Genomic DNA, 12,534 nt, shown 5'->3' on the forward strand with positions numbered 1-12,534 from the left:
TGAACAAGATGTGCTTTAACTGCAGACTTTCAGCTTTAATTTGAGGGTATTTACACCCAAATCAGGTGAACGGTGTAGGAATTACAACAGTTTGTATATGTGCCTCCCACTTTTTAAGGGACCGAAAGTAATGGGACAATTGGCTTCTCAGCTGTTCCATGACCAGGTGTGTGTTATTACCTCATTATCCCATTTACAAAGAAGCAGATAAAAGGTCCAGGGTTCATTTCAAGTGTGCTATTTGCATTTGGATTCTGTTGCTGTCAACTCTCAATATGAGATCCAAAGAGCTGTCACTATCAGTGAAGCAAGCCATCATTAGGCTGAAAAAAACAAAACAAACCCATCAGAGAGATAACAAAAACATTAGGTGTGGCCAAATCAACTGTTTAGAACATTCTTAAAAAGAAAGAACGCATCGGTGAGCTCAGCAACACCAAAAGACCCGGAATTTCACGGAAAACAACTGTGGTGGCTGACCAAAGAATTTTTTCCCTGGTGAAAAAAAACACCCTTCACAACAGTTGGCCAGATCAAGAACACTCTCCAGGAGGTAGGTGTATGTGTGTCAAAGTCAACAATCAAGAGAAGACTTCACCAGAGTAAATACAGAGGGTTCACCACAAGATGTAAACCATTGGTGAGCCTGAAAAACAGGAAGGCCAGATTAGAGTTTGCCAAACATCTAAAAAAGCCTTCACTGTTCTGGAACAACATCCTATGGACAGATGAGACCAAGATCAACTTGTACCAGAGTGATGGGAAGAGAAGAGTATGGAGAAGGAAAGGAACTGCTCATGATCCAAAGCATACCACCTCATCAGTGAAGCATGGTGGTGGTAGTGTCATGGCATGGGAATGTATGGCTGCCAATGGAACTGGTTCTCTTGTATTTATTGATAGACATGTGCATTCATTTTCGTCCGAATGCATTTTCGTCCGAATTTCAGGTATTTTCATTATCATTTTAACAAACGATAACGAAAGCGCAGATTCCGAAAACTGAAAGATCCAACACAAACAAATGCTTTATTTTCATTTTCGTTGCGACAACAGTTCGATATAGATAGAAGAATTGACATGACACTGACAATAACAATCTGTGTCTATCGAACCTGTTGTCGAATGTGCCTAACCTTAACTCTATAGTCCATCCATACTAGTAGTCCAAGATTATTCGAAAAGATTCGACATAGAGAGAAAAGATTCAACATAGAGAGAAAAGATTCGACATAGAGAGAAAAGATCACTGCTAGTTTGGGTGGGGGAAGTAAAATAAAAATAATGATGATGATGGTTATTCGCCAATTGTAACCAAAGAGGAGGGGCAGTAAAATAGCTAGAACCGCATGTACAGCCAACTTAGTTTCACTTAAGATTTGCCAGCAGAGAGAGATGGACACGCTGATTCATTTCAGAACAGTCAATCTTAGCTGGTCCGTTTGAATTGTCACTTTGTCAGAGAAGCTGAACTATTTCATTTGAGCATAAGCTACGCACAGCAGCAGAACAGTAGTGAAGCAAGCTACATCTGTGTTGTGAAGTTGATAGATAGACTAGTGATACTAGTGTTGCTGCTAGTGTTATGATGATAGCCTCAGAGGCTGCCCGTGTTGTGGGGGGGATTTATAGATTGAGATTCTATATACCCTATCTCCACTCCAGTCTATTTTCTGAACTATACAGCAACTGCAAGTCAGCAATGTACCGTTCTAACATAAAAGTGAAGGCAGGTAGAGGTAGCGGTCGTGGTCGCGGTCGTGGTGGACGCCTTGCTAAAAAAAGTGGCAAGGTCTATGCTACTATTGCCTCTGACACTTCTGCCGCCACCAACATGCTGTCCACAGCAGTGGGTGTCACCGCCAGTGCCACCAGCAAAGCTAGTTCCACCACCCCCAGTTCTTCTAATATTACTTTTCCTGCCAGACCACCAACATCTGCCTCCGCTTCCACTGCCTTCTCCCTCTGTTATTATGGAAGAATCTTGTGATGATATCACCGACCTCCCAGTCCCCAGCACCCCTGCCATTAGCAGCACTAGTTCTAGTTCACCAAGTGTAACTGTAGTGGCAACAGCTTCCACCACTGGTGTGCTACCTGCTGCAGCTATATCAGCCCTAAATAGAGATCAACAGGGTCAAGGGGCTGCATCCTGCCGCAGCAACATTTGGAAATACTTTCAAACATTGGAAGGCGGGTTCTTTGCCAAGTGTAAATTGTGTGGGAAGCAAGTAAGTAGGGGTAAAAAGTTAGGTCATTTAACTCTTGGACCTTTGCAGAAAGATTGCAGGGCATTTCCACCGCAGTGTAGGGGCTAGTCAACTGTTGAGGGAGGTGCAAGAACAATCAGGGCTCCCCATACATCGCCTGAAACAAGATGTCAGCACCCGGTGGAACTATACCCTGGAAATGCTGGAACGCATTTTGGAGCAAAAGACAGCCATCCACAATCTATCATCCTGCCACAGCATTGGGATTGATTCCACACTGGGACGTGATGACTGGTGTATAATTGGGCAGCTCGTTTACGTCTTAAAACCCTTTCAGAATGTGACAGAAAACTTGAGTCAGAGCAATGCCAACCTAGGACAGGTCATACCCTTGTTTACCTACCTCATAGATTAGATGGAATCGTTCCTAGAAAACAGTGAACCTGTTTGTGGCAGCCCACTTCATGCCGCTGTAGCGTCTTTCATCAGAAACCTACAAGATAACTTAAAAGATTGACTAAATGACCGTGTCCGCAAAAGACCTGAACTCATGCTGGCTTTCCTGTATGATCCCAGGATCAAAAGTAAACTGGCACTCAGAGACAACAGCCTCTCCTACTGGAAAGAAAAATTGATTGAAAGGGTCCGTAATTTGCAGCAACAGAGATGTATGCCGGATGAGGCCAGTTTGGAAGATTCACCTGCCATATCTGCTATTCCAAGGCCTGGCCCCATCACTGAAAAACAACAGAGTGGAGCATGTGCATGTTGGGTAGAGGCACTTGACAATCTGGTGGATGCAGGTCAAGTAGCAGGTAATCGAGAGGAGAGCAGTGCCTCTGAAATGGTCAGGGCCTACCTATATGAAGCACCTTTGCTTCCTACAGAGGACCCTTTGACCTATTGGGATGGTAAGAAAAGTTTGTGGCCTGGTCTTTGCCTGGTTGCCCAGCAACTACTATCCTGTCCTCCAACCACTGTGCAAAGTGAGAGAGTTTTCTCTATTATTGGGAATTTCCTTAATACACACCGTTCACAACTAACACCCCATTTGATGGAACAAATAACTGCTCAAATGTAACCTCCCCAAGCTGGGTTACCCTACCCTTAACTTGTGAGACCTGAATCATAGTTACCATGTGAAGATAGATGGGACTCAGATGAACCATCCAAATGTTAAGGAAAATCTTTTTTTTTTATTTTCTTACCACTTGACACAATAGCAGTTGTCTACTTGTCTTTGGTATGACCCCAAGATTTAAATAGAATTATATTGTTTTAAGAAATCCACATTTTTCCCTTTATTCCTTCCATCACCCTTTTTTGTAATGAATGTTGTGTAGAGTGATTTGAGTGTGCGTGATTGCATGAATGAATGTTGTGTGAATGGACAGTGAAGATAGATGGGACTCAGAGGAACCATCCAAATGTTGAGGAAAATCATTTTTTTTAATTTTCTTACCACTTGACACAATAGCAGTTGTCTACTTGTCTTTGGCGTGACCCCAAGATTTAAATAGAATTATATTGTTTTTTTGAGGGGGACACATCTGGGATGACGTGAGACGTCAGACGGCTGAGGGGAAGGGAGGAGTAAGAGGCGTGCCGCCCAGCTGAAGCACTGGCGGACCTCCTCTCCCCTACACAGAGCGGGATGACCGGACGAGACAGCTGATCGGGGTGCCACGGGTGTAGCGTGCAGCGTGCAGGGTAATGGCGTGCTGAAAGCCGGTGGGCGCCCGCTGGAGGAAGGCAGTGCACGGATGAAGCGACAGTCTCCGCTGCCGGCTCGGGGATCTCCGCTCTCCTCTCCCGCCCTCCCCCCTCCCTGCATACAACATCAGCATCTAATTCATGCACTGACATAGACGCTGCAGGAAGCAGGCGTCAGAAGATAGGAGCCTCATAACCGGGAGTGACGAGGAAACAGCTGAGCCTCGCCTGATAACCTGGAGTGGTGACAGTGAGTTATGCAAGGTGGTGGTAAGAGACAATTAAAACCTAATAAAGCCAAGGTAAGAATGCATTAGAGATAAGCTTGGAGAACTAAGCCCGTAGCTATCTTGAAAGAAATATTTGCAAGGGATTCCCACCTTATACGGTAACAGGCTGGAGGGAAAATAGGTCTCTTTAGTATCATACCGCACATCTTTACTTCATAACTACACCTAAAACCTAACATAAAGTGTAGCATTGTCAAGGGGGGCGACGGTGGAGCAGCTGAGATATTGGGGCGAAGCAGTGGACTGTTTTTTTTTTTTTTTTTTTTTTTTTTGCTCCTTGCCATATTGGAAGTATACTAATGCCTATTACAGGACTGCGTTATCTTTGAGTCTTTGAGTCTGTATTCTAATATTCTAATGTCTAAGTGCTTATAGTTTGGTGGAAAATATATCCAGGAACCCTCTACATTAGTCCCGCACGTAGGCACGAATTCAGCCCAGGGATACAAAGGTCTATCCACTGAATTAATCCTACCCTATTCCCACACCAGCATTTGCACTTTAAATCCAACTTTACTGGTTCCCCAAAAAGGAAAAAAAAAAAAAAAAAAAAAAAGGAAACCCGGAGACTTACCGGTTACGGTCAGTGTCGGTCCCAGCGATCAAACCAAGTAGGTCTGGATATTGATAAGAGAGATATGAGTCGCAGCTCATCTAAAGCTGGGAGGGGGGGCCCACCGAAAACCCCAAAAGATAACCTAGCTGGGAGTAATCCCGCTAGTACAATCAAGCAATACATGGTTAAAGGGGAGAGTCCGGCGAGTTCCCATCTAGAGTCGCACAAGGTAAATCTGGCTGACAAAAAGAAGAAGGGACGAGGCGAGAGGGAGGACTTGACCCCAGACCATTCCAGAGAGGAGACATTAATTGATGACACACTGGAAGCATCTAGAAGCTGTGAATATAGTCACGATTCACAGCTACTCTCGAAAGGAGACCTAGCAGAGATGCTCAAAGCGCTTGAGTCATCGATTAAGGCGGAGATCACTCTGCTGAGGTCTGATTTAGGCAACCTCCTGGCAAGAGTGGAAGAGGCTGAGGATAAGCTTGACAGGCAAGGGCGGGAGATCCTCGGACTAAAAGAACAACTTAAAACAACTCAACAAAATCAGATAAAAGCCTGTTACAGGCTGGAAGACCAGGAAAACAGGGATCGCAGACAAAACCTGAGACTCAGAGGGATTCCAGAAAATAGGGGTGAAGATCTAAGGCAGACGGTGGCGACTATCTTTAGTCCACTCCTGGGGCTGGGAAGAGAAGACTTCCCAAAAATAGAGCGGGTGCACCGGGTAGGCAGGTTAGACACCAGACGGACCGAAAGAAGCCGAGATGTAATCGTGAGGTTCAGATTTTATGAAGACAAGGAAAACATCTGGTATAAAATCAAGGGTCATGCCCCACTACAGTTTGAGGAGGCAAGAATTCAAGTCTTTGCTGATCTAGCCAAAGGTACACTGGCAAGAAGACGACACCTAAAACCCCTACTGGAGCAAATGGTGAACCAAAATATTAAATATACATGGGGATTCCCAGCCTGCCTGGTGGGCTCGAGAGATGGGAGAACCGCAATCCTTAGATATCCAGGAGAATTAGATGAGTTCTGCGAGAAACTGGGGCTGCAGGTGCCCCCAACTTTGGACTGGTCCATGGAACGTTGGATTGAACTGAGCATGGGTTAAGGGAGATTCTCGGTGGGAGGGGTGAGAGGGGAAAGGGAGTAAAAGGTCATATAGGGCAACATAGTTGTTGCTAGGGTAACACAAATCTAGAGACGGTACGCCTAAAACTTCACCTTCAGAGGAGGAGACCAATGGTGGGCCACAGTTATTGTGACCCTCAATGGTCCAAGGGTTCGTTAGGGACCAAGTGGGGGGATGGGGGATGGGGGAGAGAGCAGAGGGAGGGAAGTGGGGGGGGGGAGGGGGGATGGTGGGGGGATGGAGGGATGGGAGGGGGGGAGTTGGGGGAACGGGGAGGGGGTGCTTTTGGAATAGAGGGCTGGGTTTAACCTCAACCCTAAGAAAAGGGGGAACTCTCCAGGGTTTAAAGAAAAGGGACATCCTAAGAGGTTTTAGAAGGGGTGATGGCAACAATAAAATTTACAAGTTATAATGTTAAAGGTCTAAATTCACTTAAGAAAAGATTAAATTTTTTCAATGAGTTAAAATTATTGGGACCAGACGTGGTGTTCCTTCAAGAGACACATATTTCACTCCAATCGAGACTTAGATTGTCCTCGGGGGAATACCCGGTCTGGTTTCAAGGAGACACTATCTCAAATAGGTCACGGGGAGTAGCGATTGGTTTCGCAAAGAACACAAGGTTTGTGCTGGAGGAAAGGTTAGTAGATCCAGAGGGAAGGTTCTTGTGCCTAAGAGGTAGATTAAATGAGGAAAGATATACGTTAGTTAATATCTATGCTCCTAATAAAAATCCGTTGAAGTACCTGGCAAACATCTTGGGGAAAATAATGGAGTTTACGAGAGGGCACTTGATTTTGATGGGGGACTTTAATTTTTGTCTCAACCCTAGCATCGATAGTACGGCCCGTCCCCAGAGGAAGGACTGTACTTACTTAACCACTTGAGCCCCGGACCATTATGCTGCCTAAGGACCAGAGGTCTTTTTCCAATTTGGCACTGCGTCGCTTTAACTGCTAATTGCGCGGTTATGCAATGCTGTACCCAAACGAAATTTGCGTCCTTTTCTTCCCACAAATAGAGCTTTCTTTTGATGGTATTTGATCACTTCTGCAGTTTTTATTTTTTGCGCTATAAACGGAAAAAGACCGAAAATTTTGAAAAAAAATGATATTTTCTACTTTTTGTTATAAAAAAAATCCAATAAACTCAATTTTAGTCATACATTTAGGCCAAAATGTATTCGGCCACATGTCTTTGGTAAAAAAAATGTCAATAAGCGTATATTTATTGGTTTGCGCAAAAGTTATAGCGTCTACAAACTAGGGTACATTTTCTGGAATTTACACAGCTTTTAGTTTATGACTGCCTATGTCATTTCTTGAGGTGCTAAAATGGCAGGGCAGTACAAAACCCCCCCAAATGACCCCATTTTGGAAAGTAGACACCCCAAGGAAATTGCTGATAGGCATGTTGAACCCATTGAATATTTATTTTTTTTGTCCCAAGTGATTGAATAATGACAAAAAAAAAAAAAAATATTTACAAAAAGTTGTCACTAAATGATATATTGCTCACACAGGCCATGGGCCTATGTGGAATTGCACCCCAAAATATATTCAGCTACTTCTCCTGAGTACGGGGATACCACATGTGTGGGACTTTTTGGGAGCCTAGCCGCGTATGGGACCCCGAAAACCAATCACCGCCTTCAGGATTTCTAAGGGTGTAACTTTTTGATTTCACTCTTCACTGCCTATCACAGTTTCGGAGGCCATGGAATGCCCAGGTGGCACAACCCCCCCCCAAATGACCCCATTTTGGAAAGTAGACACCCCAAGCTATTTGCTGAGAGGCATATTGAGTCCATGGAATATTTTATATTTTGACACAAGTTGCGGGAAAGTGACACTTTTTTTTTTTTTTTTTTTTTTGCACAAAGTTGTCACTAAATGATATATTGCTCACACAGGCCATGGGCCTATGTGGAATTGCACCCCAAAATACATTTAGCTGCTTCTCCTGAGTATAGGGATACCACATGTGTGGGACTTTTTGGGAGCCTAGCCGCGTACGGGGCCCCGAAAACCAATCACCGCCTTCAGCGTTTTTAAGGGCGTGAATTTTTGATTTTACTCTTCACTGCCTAACACCGTTTCGGAGGCCATGGAATGCCCAGGTGGCACAAAACCCCCCCAAATGACCCCATTTTGGAAAGTAGACACCCCAAGCTATTTGCTGAGAGGCATGGTGAGTATTTTGCAGCTCTCATTTGTTTTTGAAAATGAAGAAAGACAAGAAAAAACTTTTTTTTTTTTCTTTTTTCAAATTTCAAAACTTTGTGACAAAAAGTGAGGTCTGCAAAATACTCACTATACCTCTCAGCAAATAGCTTGGGGTGTCTACTTTCCAAAATGGGGTCATTTGGGGGGGTTTTGTGCCACCTGGGCATTCCATGGCCTCCGAAACTGTGATAGGCAGTGAAGAGTGAAATCAAAAATTCACGCCCCTTAGAAAGCCTGAAGGCGGTGCTTGGTTTTCGGGGTCCCGTACACGGCTAGGCTCCCAAAAAGTCTCACACATATGGTATCCCCGTACTCAGGAGAAGCAGCAGAATGTATTTTGGGGTGTAATTTCACATATTCCCATGGCATGTTTGAGCAATATATCATTTAGTGACAACTTTGTGCAAAAAAAAAAAAAAAAAAAAAAAAATTTGTCTCTTTCCCGCAACTTGTGTCGCAATATAAAATATTCCATGGACTCGACATGCCTCTCAGCAAATAGCTTGGGGTGTCTACTTTCCAAAATGGGGTCATTTGGGGGGGTTTTGAACTGTCCTGGCATTTTATGCACAACATTTAGAAGCTTATGTCACACATCACCCACTCTTCTAACCACTTGAAGACAAAGCCCTTTCTGACACTTATTTTTTACATGAAAAAGTTTTTTTTTTTTTGCAAGAAAATTACTTTGAACCCCCAAACATTATATATTTTTTTAAAGCAAATGCCCTACAGATTAAAATGGTGGGTGTTTCATTTTTTTTTTTCACACAGTATTTGCGCAGCGATTTTTCAAACGCATTTTTTGGGGAAAAAACACACTTTTTTAAATTTTAATGCACTAAAACACACTATATTGCCCAAATGTTTGATGAAATAAAAAAGATGATCTTAGACCGAGTACATGGATACCAAACATGACATGCTTTACAATTGCGCACAAACGTGCAGTGGCAACAAAATAAATACATTTTTAAAAGCCTTTAAAAGCCTTTACAGGTTACCACTTTAGATCTACAGAGGAGGTCTACTGCAAAAATTACTGCCCTCGATCTGACCTTCGCGGCGATACCTCACATGCATGGTGCAATTGCTGTTTACGTTTGACGACAGACCGCCGCTTGCGTTCGCCTTAGCGCAAGAGCAGGGGGCGACAGGGGTGCTTTTTTTTTTTTTTTTTTTTTCTTTATTATTTTTTTGCTTTTTTATCTTATTTTTAAACTGTTCCTTTCATTTTTTTTTTTTTAAATCATTTTTATTGTTATCTCGGGGAATGTAAATATCCCCTATGATAGCAATAGGTAGTGACAGGTACTCTTTTTTGAAAAAATTGGGGTCTATTAGACCCTAGATCTCTCCTCTGCCCTCAAAGCATCTGACCACACCAAGATCGGTGTGATAAAATGCTTCCCCAATTTCCCAATGGCGCTATTTACATCCGGCGAAATCTAAGTCATAAAATGCTCGTAGCTTCCGGTTTCTTAGGCCATAGAGATGTTTGGAGCCACTCTTGTCTCTGATCAGCTCTATGGTCAGCTGGCTGAATCACCGGCTGCATTCTCAGGTTCCCTGTTGAGACAGGAGAGCCAGAGAAAAACACGGAAGACGGTGGGGGGGGGGGCATTCCCTCCCACGGCTTGTAAAGGCAGTCTAGAGGCTAATTAGCTGCTAGGATTGCTTTTACATGAAAGCCGACCGCTGGCTGAAAAGAATGATACCAAGATGATACCTAAACCTGCAGGCATCATTCTGGTATAACCACTCAAAGTTGTGAATGGCGTACCTGAAGACAAAAAAATGGTTAACAATAAAGCACAGTAAACAATAAAGTATAAATAATTACATACCTGAAAAACAAACATGATAAAACATAATAACAATAACAATAACAATAACAATAAAACACTGCAGAATAGAATACAGTAAAAAAAGAGCAGAACAATAGAGAGAGAGAATAGAGAGAGAGAACAATAAAACGACAACTATTTTTTTTTATTTTATATATATTTTTTTTTTTTTTACACTTTTTTTGTAACTAACTTTTATAACTGTAACCGGTTCCAGGTTCGGGTCTCTCAAAATGCGATGGCATCTTGGGAGACCCTGTGAAAGTGTGCCTAGTCTGTGCAATGCTGTACCCTACGCTAATACTCAACTAGTGTATGGTAGCGTTCAAAACATTCACCAATGCAAAGACCAGGATTGTCAGGACAGGAGGGACAATAATAGCGGGTGTCACGCCTATATCCGCGTTTGCTGCAGACACAACATCTTTTTGGGGGGGGTTCGTTGGGTAGGGGTACTCGGGAGCACATAAAAATGCCTCTCATGCAGCCGACTGCATTTCGTTGGGGGATGTGAATGGGGGAAGTACGGGCGCTGCAGAAGTGGTGGGTTCCCAATTAGGATTGGTGAATGCAGCAGGAAGGGCACTATGGGCACGACGGGCCTGTGTTTGTCTTTTTGGTGGCAGCGGGACACTACTTGTGCTTGTCACCTCACCAGCTTGAACTGCACTTATGGGACTCGCCACGTCACCAAGTGTTACTGCAGTGCTGGTTTGACTACGACCGGGGTGTACTAGGCCGCTGGTGCTTGCCAGTTCAATAAAAAGCTTCCAAAAAAACTGTTAGCGATCGCAGGGATCAGGCCTGACTCTGCGAACGCTGCAGTTATGCGTTTAGTGTTTTGTAAGTGACAGTGATCGATCGATACTGCACTTGGGTGGGCTGGACTGGGCCGGGCGGAGGGGCAAAACGCAGGTGCTAGCAGGTATCTGGGTTGATCCCGCTAACACTGCGTTTTTGGGAACCCTAAACTGCTGGGGACGCTAGTATAGATCTGATCTGATCGGATCAGATATTGATCCGTTCAGATACTATACCACTAAAGGAGGCGTATGCTGCGTGCGTGGGTGTTAGTGGTACTGGCGCTAACCTGACGCTGCCTGGGGCCGGTGCTTGCTAGTTCACCAAAATGCTACCAAAAAAACTGTTAGCGATCGCAGGGATCAGGCCTGACTCTGCGAACGCTGCAGTTATGCGTTTAGTGCCTTGTAAGTGTCAGTGATCGATCGATACTGCACTTGGGTGGGCTGGGCTGGGCCGGGCGGAGGGGCACAACGCAGGTGCTAGCAGGTATCTGGGCTGATCCCGCTAACACTGCGTTTTTGGGAACCCTAAACTGCTGGGGACGCTAGTATAGATCTGATCGGATCAGATATTGATCCGATCAGATACTATACCACTAAGGGAGGTGTACGGTGCGTGCGTGGGTGTTAGCGGTACTGGCGCTAACCTGACGCTGCCTGGTGCTTGCTTGCCAGTTCACCAAAATGCTACCAAAAAAACTGTTAGCGATCGCAGGGATCAGGCCTGACTCTGCGAACGCTGCAGTTATGCGTTTAGTGTTTTGTAAGTGACAGTGATCGATCGATACTGCACTTGGGTGGGCTGGGCGGAGGGGCAAAACGCAGGTGCTAGCGGGTATCTGGGCTGATCCCGCTAACACTGTGTTTTTGGGAACCCTAAACTGCTGGGGACGCTAGTATAGATCTGATCAGATCAGATATTGATCCGATCAGATACTATACCACTAAGGGAGGCGCATGCTGCGTGCGTGGGTGTTAGCGGTACTGGCGCTAATCTGACGCTGCCTGGGGCGACGCATATCACTGCCGGGCGATCAGGGGGCTAAACCTTTATTAGGTAATAAACGGCGGGTGCCCTGACACTATAAAAAATAAACGAACTAACCTGCGTCACCCGTAACGGTTATACGGTGATCAGTGGTGAAAGGGTTAACTAGGGGGCAATCAAGGGGTTAAAACATTTATTAGGTAGTATATGGGGGTCCCTGTCACTATAAAACGCTGACGGCGAACCTAAATATTTACCTCACTAACTAGCGTCACCAGCGACACTAATACAGCGATCAGAAAAATGATCGCTTAGCGACACTGGTGACAGGGGGTGATCAAGGGGTTAAAACTTTATTAGGGGGGGTTAGGGGGGTACCCTAGACCTAAAGGGGGGTAATACTCACTGTCCCAACACTGTAACTGTCACAAACTGACACTATGCAGTAATCAGAAAAAAAAAAAAAAAAAAAAAAAACCTGCTGGTGTCAGTTTGTGACAGGGGGGGGGTGATTGGGGGGGGATCGGGGGGCGATCGGGGGGGGGATCGGGGTGTTTTGTATGCCTGGCATGTTCTACTGTGTGTGTGTGTGTTGTGCACTCACATTGATGTCTTCTCCCCTTGGCGCTGGAACGGAAACTACCGAGCCGAGGGGAGATGACATCATTTCCTTTGCTGCTGTTTAGCATACAGCAGCAAAGGAGTGTTCCCATTGGCCGGCGGCGATCGCGAGGGGGGGGCCACGAACGGATGGCCTC

Source organism: Aquarana catesbeiana, linkage group LG08, assembly GCF_042186555.1.
Source record: "Aquarana catesbeiana isolate 2022-GZ linkage group LG08, ASM4218655v1, whole genome shotgun sequence".
Classification (NCBI taxonomy): domain Eukaryota; kingdom Metazoa; phylum Chordata; class Amphibia; order Anura; family Ranidae; genus Aquarana; species Aquarana catesbeiana.